Source organism: Podarcis filfolensis, assembly GCF_964270895.1.
Source record: "Podarcis filfolensis genome assembly, chromosome: 17".
Lineage (NCBI taxonomy): Eukaryota > Metazoa > Chordata > Lepidosauria > Squamata > Lacertidae > Podarcis > Podarcis filfolensis.
In genome coordinates, this window is record NC_139621.1 from 40,792,504 (window position 1) to 40,801,819 (window position 9,316).

Below are 9,316 nucleotides of genomic sequence, written 5' to 3' on the forward strand. Positions count from 1 at the left end.
TCAGAAGAGATTCCTCCCGGGTTGGGCGATTTTCCAGCCCACACCCCCCAGAATCAGAATTATCAGAGGAGTTTTGTGCCCTAAAAATAAAATAAAATAAACACTCAGGGCTTATTTCTCACGAAACATTCCCTTTTTTTTTTTAGTTTAAACATCTAAAAAAAATAATTGTCCTCTTAAAAGGATATGCAATGAAATTCAACCAAGGGGAAGCGGGGAAGTCACTTAACAAAGTTAATAAGTGTAATTTCCAATAAGGCTATGATTTATGTTGGTTTGTCTTATGTGTTTGTTTATAATATTGTGAAAAGCAATAAAAAAATGGAAAAAAATTTGTCCCTTCTAGGCAAGTTGCTAATGCCAACAAAGCCTATTATTCCCACTATGCTGCTCCATGTTGTGGGCGGGGGGGGGGAGCAGGGGGTGAGGCAGAAAGTGGTCTTTGTGCAGTGATCTGCTTAACTCGGCAAGGATGAAAGGTGTGCAAAAGGAGAAGGAGACAGCAGAGAAACTGGAAGAATTATTCGCATCTGTCTTCGCTGCTGCTGCACCCTCCCCTGCAAAAAAACCCCACAATCCTCCAATTCTCAGCTGTAATTTTATTTTTATTTTTTTAAAAAAGATAGAGGTAAGTTTCTAGCAGTGATAGAACTTAGAATCATAGAATCATAGAATTATAGAGTTGGAAGAGACCACAAGGGCCATCGAGTCCAACCCCCTGCCAAGCAGGAAACACCATCAGAGCACTCCTGACATATGGTTGTCAAGCCTCTGCTTAAAGACCTCCAAAGAAGGAGACTCCACCACACTCCTTGGCAGCAAATTCCACTGTCAAACAGCTCTTACTGTCAGGAAGTTCTTCCTAATGACTTCCTAATAACTTGAGATACAAGACAAAATGTTCAGACATTATAGTAATCTTTTGTTTGGAAGAAACTCCCCTTCTCTTCCCTTTCAGTGTTTAATCCTGCAGACATGCAAGGTAGTGCCTGAACTAACTTTCCTAGCAGTCGAAAGTGGATCCAGTGCATCCCACACGGGGCTGCCAGACCACAAGGAAGACTGAAACAGGCACTTGAGGCAGCGGGATTCAGCAGGGGGGTGCAGTGACAGCTGCTGCTGAAATTGCACCGGAGCTGCTTCTGCATGACCCTGTTAGAGCAGTTCACCATTGGGTAGAACAGTCTTAAATACTAGTTACAGTGAAACCTCGGTTTTCTAATGTAATCCGTTCCAGAAGACTGACTTCCGAAATATCCGAAAACAGAAAGCGGAAGCCTCAATTTAATAGGGAAACTCAAAACGAAAGCCACGCCAGACGTTCGGATTCAGAAAAAAACGAACCGGAGCATTTACTTCCGGGTTTTCAGCATTCAGGAGCTGAAATGTTTGAAAATGGAGCCGTTCAAGAACCAAGGTTTGACTGTACAGTGGTACCTCGGGTTACATACACTTTAGGTTACAGACTCCGCTAACCCAGAAATAGTGCTTCAGGTTAAGAACTTTGCTTCAGAATAAGAACAGAAATCGGGCTCCGGCGGCGCGGCGGCAGCAGCAGGAGGCCCCATTAGCTAAAGTGGTGCTTCAGGTTAAGAACGGACCTCCAGAACAAATTAAGACTGTACTTAATCCGAGGTACCACTGTACAGTAAGATAATGTTACAAAGTAACAAAGTAACACTATGCAATGAGGTTCAGTCCTTTATGTAGTTCAGTACGTGTTCCTCTGGTCCCAGAGGGGCTTCCTAAGCTTGTTCACCATTGCAGAACTTATCTGTAGCCACTGCTCCTCTGGCTTCTCAAGATTCAGCTTCCTGCTATGAGAGCTCTGCAGCTCATGTTTCCAGAGATGAGTCATCAGGGTAGCTTATCTCACACCAATGGATAAACACCTTCCTTTTCTGCCGCTTCTGCCAGAGTGGAACCTTTTTGCCTAAGGCAAACTTCCCGTTACAGTATTTTAAATACAATGCCTTCAAACGCAGCATTTTATGTACATAATATCCAGGGGTCAGCAAGGTTTCCCTTGCCTGGGCCAGTTTGCTCCAGCAGAGATCCCTTCATGGGCCGGATTGCGTGTATGCTCATGCGCGTGCGCCCGCCATTTCCAACACCTGCGTCTACACAGACGCAATTTTCGGCATCTACGCATGCACAGACACGATTTCCAGCACCGCGGAAACGAGTCCCTATGCTGTGCTGTGCCAGTTTAACGCAGTGCACGGGGACTCGCCGAGGGGGCGGCTTGGTTCGGGGGCTGCCCATGGGCTGGTTAAAAGACCCTCATGGGCCTCTTGCGGCCCATGGGCCTTAGGTTGCTGATCCCTGTTCTTATCCAAGTGGCATCCCATTGTTGTTGTTGTTTAGTCATTTAGTCGTGTCCGCCTCTTCGTGCCCCCCTGGACCAGAGCACGCCAGGCCCTCCTGTCTTCCACTGCCTCCCTCATGCTGGTAGCTTCGAGAACACTGCCCCACCATCTCGTCCTCTGTTGTCCCCTTCTCCTTGTGCCCTCCATCTTTCCCAACATCAGGGACTTTCCCAGGGAGTCTTCTCTTCTCATGAGGTGGGCAAAGTCTTGGAGCCTCAGTTTCGGGATCTGTCCTTCCAGTGAGCACTCAGGGCTGATTTCCTTCAGAATGGAGAGATTGGTTGGCTCTTCTTTATGGTCCAGCTCTCACTCTCTGATTTCCTTCAGAATGGAGAGGCCTTGAACCTTGCAGAACTTGTACCACCGAAAGAGCAGGGGAACATAAATTCAACCCATCGTGAGCCAATGTGGCGTAATGAATAGCTTATGCTTGTGAAATGTGGACCACTTATAAATGCCATTTCCAGCTCCTCGAAAGATTCCATCAAGGGTGTCTCCAAAAATTTTTACACATCCCTTGGGAAGACAAGCAAACTAATGCCAGTGTACTGGAAGAAGCGAAGATCACTAGTGTTGAAGCAATGATTCTTCAACATCAACTTCGTTGGACTGGTCATGTTGTGCAAATACCTGATTATCGTCTTCCAAAGCAACTCCTCTATTCCAACCTAAAAAATGGAAAGTGTAATGCTGGTGGTCAACAAAAGAGGTTGAAAGACTCTTTCAAGGCAAATCTTTAAAAATGTAGTAGAAACACCGACAACCGGGAAACACTTGCCTGTGAGCAGTCCAATTGGACAACAGCCTTGACCAAAGGTGTCATGGGCTCTGAAGACACTCGAACTCAGGACGCAAGGGAGAAACGTGCTAAGAGGAAGGCACACTTGGCAAACTCTCACCGTGATCAACTCCCGCCCGGAAACCTATGTCCCCACTGTGGAAGGATGTGTGGATGGATCCAGGATTGGCCTCCACAGTCACTTATGGACTCACTGTTAAGACTGTGCTCATGGAAGACAATCTTACTCCCCTATGAGTGATTGCCAAAGAAGAATGGATAGAGAGAGACCAGGGTTCAAATCACAGGGTGACCTTGAGCTAGTCACCACCTCTTATATAATAATAATAATAATAATAATAATAATAATAATAATAATAATAATAATAATTTATTATTTATTATTTATTATTTATTATTTATTATTTATTATTTATTATTTATTATTTATTATTTATTATTTATTATTTATTATTTATACCCTGCCCATCTGGCTGGGTTTCCCCAGCCACTCTGGGCGGCTTCCAACAGAACACTAAAATACAAAAACCTATTAAACATTAAAAGCTTCCCTGAACAGGGCTGCCTTCAGATGTCTTCTAAAAGTTTGGTAGCTTTTTCTCTCTTTGACATCTGGTGGGAGGGCATTCCACAGGGCGGGTGCCACCACCGAGAAGGCCCTCTGCCTGGTTCCCTGTAACCTTACTTCTCACAGGGAGGGAACTGCCAGAAGGCCCTCGGAGCTGGACCTCAGTGTCTGGGCTGAATGATGGAGGTGGAGACGCTCCTTCAGGTCTACTGGGGCTTTGAGGCCGTTTAGGGTTTTAAAGGTCAGCACCAACACTTTGAATTGTGCTCGGAAACGTACTGGGAGCCAGTGTAGATCTTTCAAGACCGGTGTTATATGGTCTCGGCGGCCGCTCCCAGTCACCAGTCTAGCGGCCGCATTCTGGATTTGCCTAAGCATCCTCACTGGGTTATGTGAGGATGAAATGGGTGGGAGGAGAACCATGTACTCCACCTTGAGCTCCTTGGAAGGAAAAGGTGGTCTATAAATCTAATAACTAACCTCATTGGATGGTGTTTCATACACCTTGGGTTGGTTATTGGACAGCTCTTTCTTTCCTTTCCTGGTACCATGAGAAATCTCTTCAAGGGCCTCTCTGCTTCACAGAGAGTTGCTTCCTGATTGGATAGTCAGGAAATTTCTCTTCACTGAGAAACGCAGAGTTATCGTGAGGTTAAAAATAGGTCTTCCTCGAGGTTGTGCTGCTCGAGATGACATTGGGATCTGCGTTGGAGGACAGATAATTCTGACACTGATTAAGGCAGGCAGGACTCCTTAATGCCAGCTCAGAAGGTGAGCTCAAGAGGAGACCGTGTAGCAGCGGCCAAGAACTAATGACACAGTTGGCTCCAACTGGAGTATGAGATAAACAGCACTACCCATTCCCCAGTGAGTAGGATTTACAAAGGGGGGGGGGCATATTGTGTGCTAATTAGATGAGATCATAGACTTACTCCCTGGAAGATTAATTTGATCCCCACCCTTCCCTGGACACTCAGCTGACCTTGCTGTTGAGTTCGTCTTGTTTGCAGTGAACCCTGTGTTCATATACTGTAATACAAACCGCTGCATTGTTTTCAGAACATGTTCTCTTCTCTTTAGCCGTGATTGCTTGCAGAAAAGTGCAACCATTTCAGAGACGCGGAATCTGCCTCGTTGCATCCCTGTCTCCACTGCAATTCTGTTTTCAAGATTTTCACATCAGGCACCAACTAAAAGCCTACAGCCCCTCCCAAAAGGCAACCAGTATTTTTTATTCTTTATTGCACAATACAGTAATTTATTTAGAAGCTTGAATGAATACAAAGGGGAAATAAGGATTACAAATTATCCATACTACAACAATGTGTCATATATTAGAATTGGTATAAATGAACACAACGCCGTGTTGGTGTTAACTAAAGATAAAACGAAATAGCCAAAAATGCAGCACTCATTTCTGCTTTAACACAGCACACTTTTATACGGATTTAAAAGGTGTCAAAATTAGTAGCTGCAAACTTGTTTCTTGCACGTGTTTTTTTTTTTAGCTTAAAAGACTTCAGAAAATGGCTCAGAAATACATAGTCATCAGGTGTAACGTCAAGGATATTCAAGAACAAGAAAATTCTATAATACAATAGAGTCCAGATATACTTTTATGTTGCTGGCCTCTGTTTTGAGATTGTACAAGGTTATGTGCAAAAACTAAGTCTGTCAAAATTCTTACTATAGCAGTTTCAATTTTTTTGCTAGGTAAACTAGATATGGCATTTATTACACAGCAGGGCAACACTAAAAAAAAGGAAAAAAAGAACGAAATCTATGATGAGTACACAAGAACAATAGCATAAGCAGCACTTGAATTGGTCTGAAAAACTGTACGAATATACATTTCAACTATTGAGAATGATACATGGGAAAAAACCATTTCCCCAGAATCCTACCTTACACATTGAATTTGTAGCTCATATGTTTGCCCTAAAGCTACCATGTGAAAAAGGGCAATGTTTAAAAAGACATACAGCTGAACATATACAGAGTGGAATATTCTGTGATAAAAGATGCATTTCATGTCTGTCACTAGCAACATGTTGGACACATCCATAGCTGTCAAAAATCCCTTATTTGGCGGTAAAGTCCCTTATCCCAGCGCCATGTCCTGCTGCTGTCCCTTATTGATGATGTCCCTTAAATTTCCTGGGTTTCAAAGGAAGCAGCTCCTCTCCCTCCCTCCCTGCCGGCCAGGGAGGAGGGAGGCTCCAACTGTGTTGCTTGGCTGCGTTGCTCACCCAATAAGGAGTCTAAGAACGACTGGGGGGTGGAGCTTGCATGCTTTGTGCCAATCAAATTGGCCGCGTTGCCTGGGGACTCGCCTTTGCTCAGCGCTTCCCAGCGGAGAGGTGACGGTGGTTTTCCTTGCTGCATCCCCTTTGCCGGGTTGCTGCGCTGTGGGAACCACCGTTTGAGGCTTCGTTTGGCTGCTGGCTGGGCTTTCTGCCTTTGGCTCGGAGGGGCTCAGAAGCTGAACATACCTGTGCTCTGAAAATCCCTTATTTTGGCTGCTGATCCCTTATTTTTGAGGCTGCTGGTCCCTTATTTTCAAATCTGTAAGTTGACAGCTATGGACACATCCCATTCCCGTGGTATAAACGATGATGAGATTCTCCCCTAGTAACGCTCATGCAGTGCCGGCACATTGAACAAAAGCTCTGTATATCTTTAGTAAAGGAAGAGCAACAATGTGGTCCTTTAAAGCAATGTAATCCTTTTAGTTTCTGCCCCAAGCTTTCTCCGCAAAAACCCACTCCTTTCAAGATGAATCAGAGCAAATGTCAATTTGGGTTTTCTGCAGATTGACATTTGCTCCGATTGAGCTTTAAAGAGCGGGTTTTTGCAGGGAAAGCTATGGAGAAAAAGAAAAGGGCAGACACAGAACTTTAAATTGCAGGTCTTGCCTGAAAAGAGCAGAAGAAAGGGAACTGTTGGCATGTCCTTAGTATGAGTTAATTACCAAAGTACCATTGATTTTGTCCCAGGCCCATCAAAGCCATGAGATATATTTCAGGGTCAGAAATAGGTGTTTCATTTTAATATAAGGGCTTGAACACCCTCGTACATGAAAGACATATCTTGCTGTTTATTTTATCCTTGTCCTCAGGCATTTTTAATATTGACGCTGTCTTGTTTAAATTTGTTCATGATTTCATCCACTAAACTACCTTCCCGTCTTCCCTTTCGTTCCAGTGAACTCTACAAAACTTTCCTGGATCAAAATGTTTCCCGCATCAGTTATGGACAGACCTGATAATCCGATACATTTGCTGATGGTGAGAAATGTCTGGAGTGTAATAAAATAGTATTGAATAATACTTTGCTTTTTCTCTCTCCTAGAAATCATTTCAGCACAAACATTTTAAAAAGTCATTTTGTATTTTACGTGAAAGTTTACAGCCCAGTTTTATGATTTCATAAATGGTTTTTAACTTTGCTATCATAATGGCTAATCAATTAAGTGAGATTTAGAAAAATCTCCATGTCGGGATTGCCAGTAATCTCTGCAGTGCCTCTAAGATCAATATTATTTTTTGCACAAAACCGAACTTGTCCAGCCTTCACAGGCTTCCTCAACCTCGGCCCTCCAGATGTTTTGAGACTACAATTCCATCATCCCTAGTCCTGTTAGCTAGGGATCATGGGACTTGCAGGCCAAAAACATCTGGAGGGCTGAGGTTGAGGAAGCTTGCTTCAAAATGTGTCCTCATTTCTGTTTTTCTGTCTGAATTCCCTTTTGAAGGGAAGCATCAATAAGTCCACCATTCTTTCTTTTATTTTCTAAGCTCTTTCGTCTTCAAGCAGTTCACAAGCAGCGATCTATTCTACTTTGCTTAGACCTCACCCGAAATATTGTTTCCACTTCTGGGCACTACAGATTAAAAAGGATAGACAACGGGAACATGTCTAGAGGAGGATGATAAAGATAGTGGAGGGCCTGGAGACCCAAGTACAGTGGTACCTTGGGCTAAGAACTTAATTCGTTCCGGAGGTCTGTTCTTAACCTGAAACTGTTCTTAACCTGAAGCACCACTTTAGCTAATGGGGCCTCTTGCTGCTGCCGCGCCGCCGGAGCATGATTTCTGTTCTCATCCTGAAGCAAAGTTCTTAACCTGAAGCACTATTTCTGGGTTAGCGGAGTCTGTAACCTGAAGCGTCTGTAACCTGAATCGTCTGCAACCCGAGGTACCACTGTATTATGAGGAAAAGTTGAAGGAGTGTGGTATGTTTGCCCTGAAAAAGAAGTGGATGTGAGTTAGCTTGATTGCCATCTTCAGATATCTGAAGGGCTGTCCCATAAACAATGGAATAAATTTATTTCCGATTGCTTCACAGAATAGGACCTAAACCAATGAGTTCAAAATGAAGGGGAAAGGGGTTTAGATTGAGCATGAGGAAAATTCCAGATGGCCACAAGTGTTCAGTGGTGGAACAGACTCATGTGGAATGTCGCACACTCTCTGTTAACAGAGGTTTCTCAGCAGAGGCTGGTTTCCGATCGTGGATGATACACTGGTAGATTGGGGATGTGCTGGATGACCTTTGAGGTCCCTTTGAATTCTATGGTTTTATGCATGGGTGTAGCCAGGATTTTTGTTGGGGGGAGGCAGACTTAGTTGGGAGGCAGAGCCAACCCGATTGGTCACTTCACTGATTTCTATTGTTTTACTTGCGTCATAGTTTTGCTCCCTATTGATCTCCAGAGCAGACCTCAACATATACCGTATTTTTCGCTCTATAAGACGCACCAGACCACAAGACGCACCTAGTTTTTGGAGGAGGAAAACAAGAAAAAAAATATTCTGAATCTCAGAAGCCAGAACAGCAAGAGGGATCGCTGCACAGTGAAATCAGCAATCCCTCTTGCTGTTCTGGCTTCTGGGATAGCTGCGCAGCCTGCATTCGCTCCATAAGTCGCACACACATTTCCCCTTACTTTTTAGAAGGGAAAAAGTGAGTCTTATAGAGCAAAAAATATGGTAATTTGTAGAGTGCAAGCTCAAACATGATGCAGGGTTCCCAAATGATAACTCAGAGGCAATCAGCTCCTTTCAGCAGAGTTTACTGAAGGTAAATGAGCATAACAGTTCGATTCCATAAGCTCAGGTTTGGCGTAGCAAAAATCCAGCTGCAGTAAAGACTAAAACCTTAGCACTAAGCATACTATATACAGACCCCCACACCAGAAGGAATGAGAGACAGTGAAAACCAGGTTCCTCTGGGCTGCTATTGTACGCAGCCTGACTTTGAGATGGAAAGATAACAGGACCAGTTTAAAGCAGCTGCAATCAGCTTCTCTGAAGGAATAACCCAAATGTCAGGAACCTTCTCCTTGTTTCCAGGCGGAATAGAAACTTCAGGCTTGTATCACACAGAGAAGCTTCCAGAACCTTCTTGAATTAAATAGAATAGAAAATATCTCTACACTCTAAACCAATACTTTCTGTACCAAAAAAAATGCAAACCTGACACTGTGGGGGGGGGCAGCTGCCCCCCTGCCCCCCCTGGTTACGCCCATGGTTCTGTGAACATGGTTGATAGGTGCGTGGGAAATGAGAGATCACTCCA

At 44.0% G+C, this 9,316-nt stretch overlaps 1 long non-coding RNA gene across 1 annotated transcript; it reads left to right on the forward strand.

Moving 5' to 3' along the window:
- The first annotated feature begins 4,416 nt into the window (after positions 1–4,416).
- LOC310752377 lies at positions 4,417–7,070 on the forward strand. Its single transcript, XR_014542924.1, has 2 exons — positions 4,417–4,603; positions 6,941–7,070. It is a non-coding gene; the product is annotated as an uncharacterized lncRNA (long non-coding RNA).
- Positions 7,071–9,316: the final 2,246 nt, after the last annotated feature.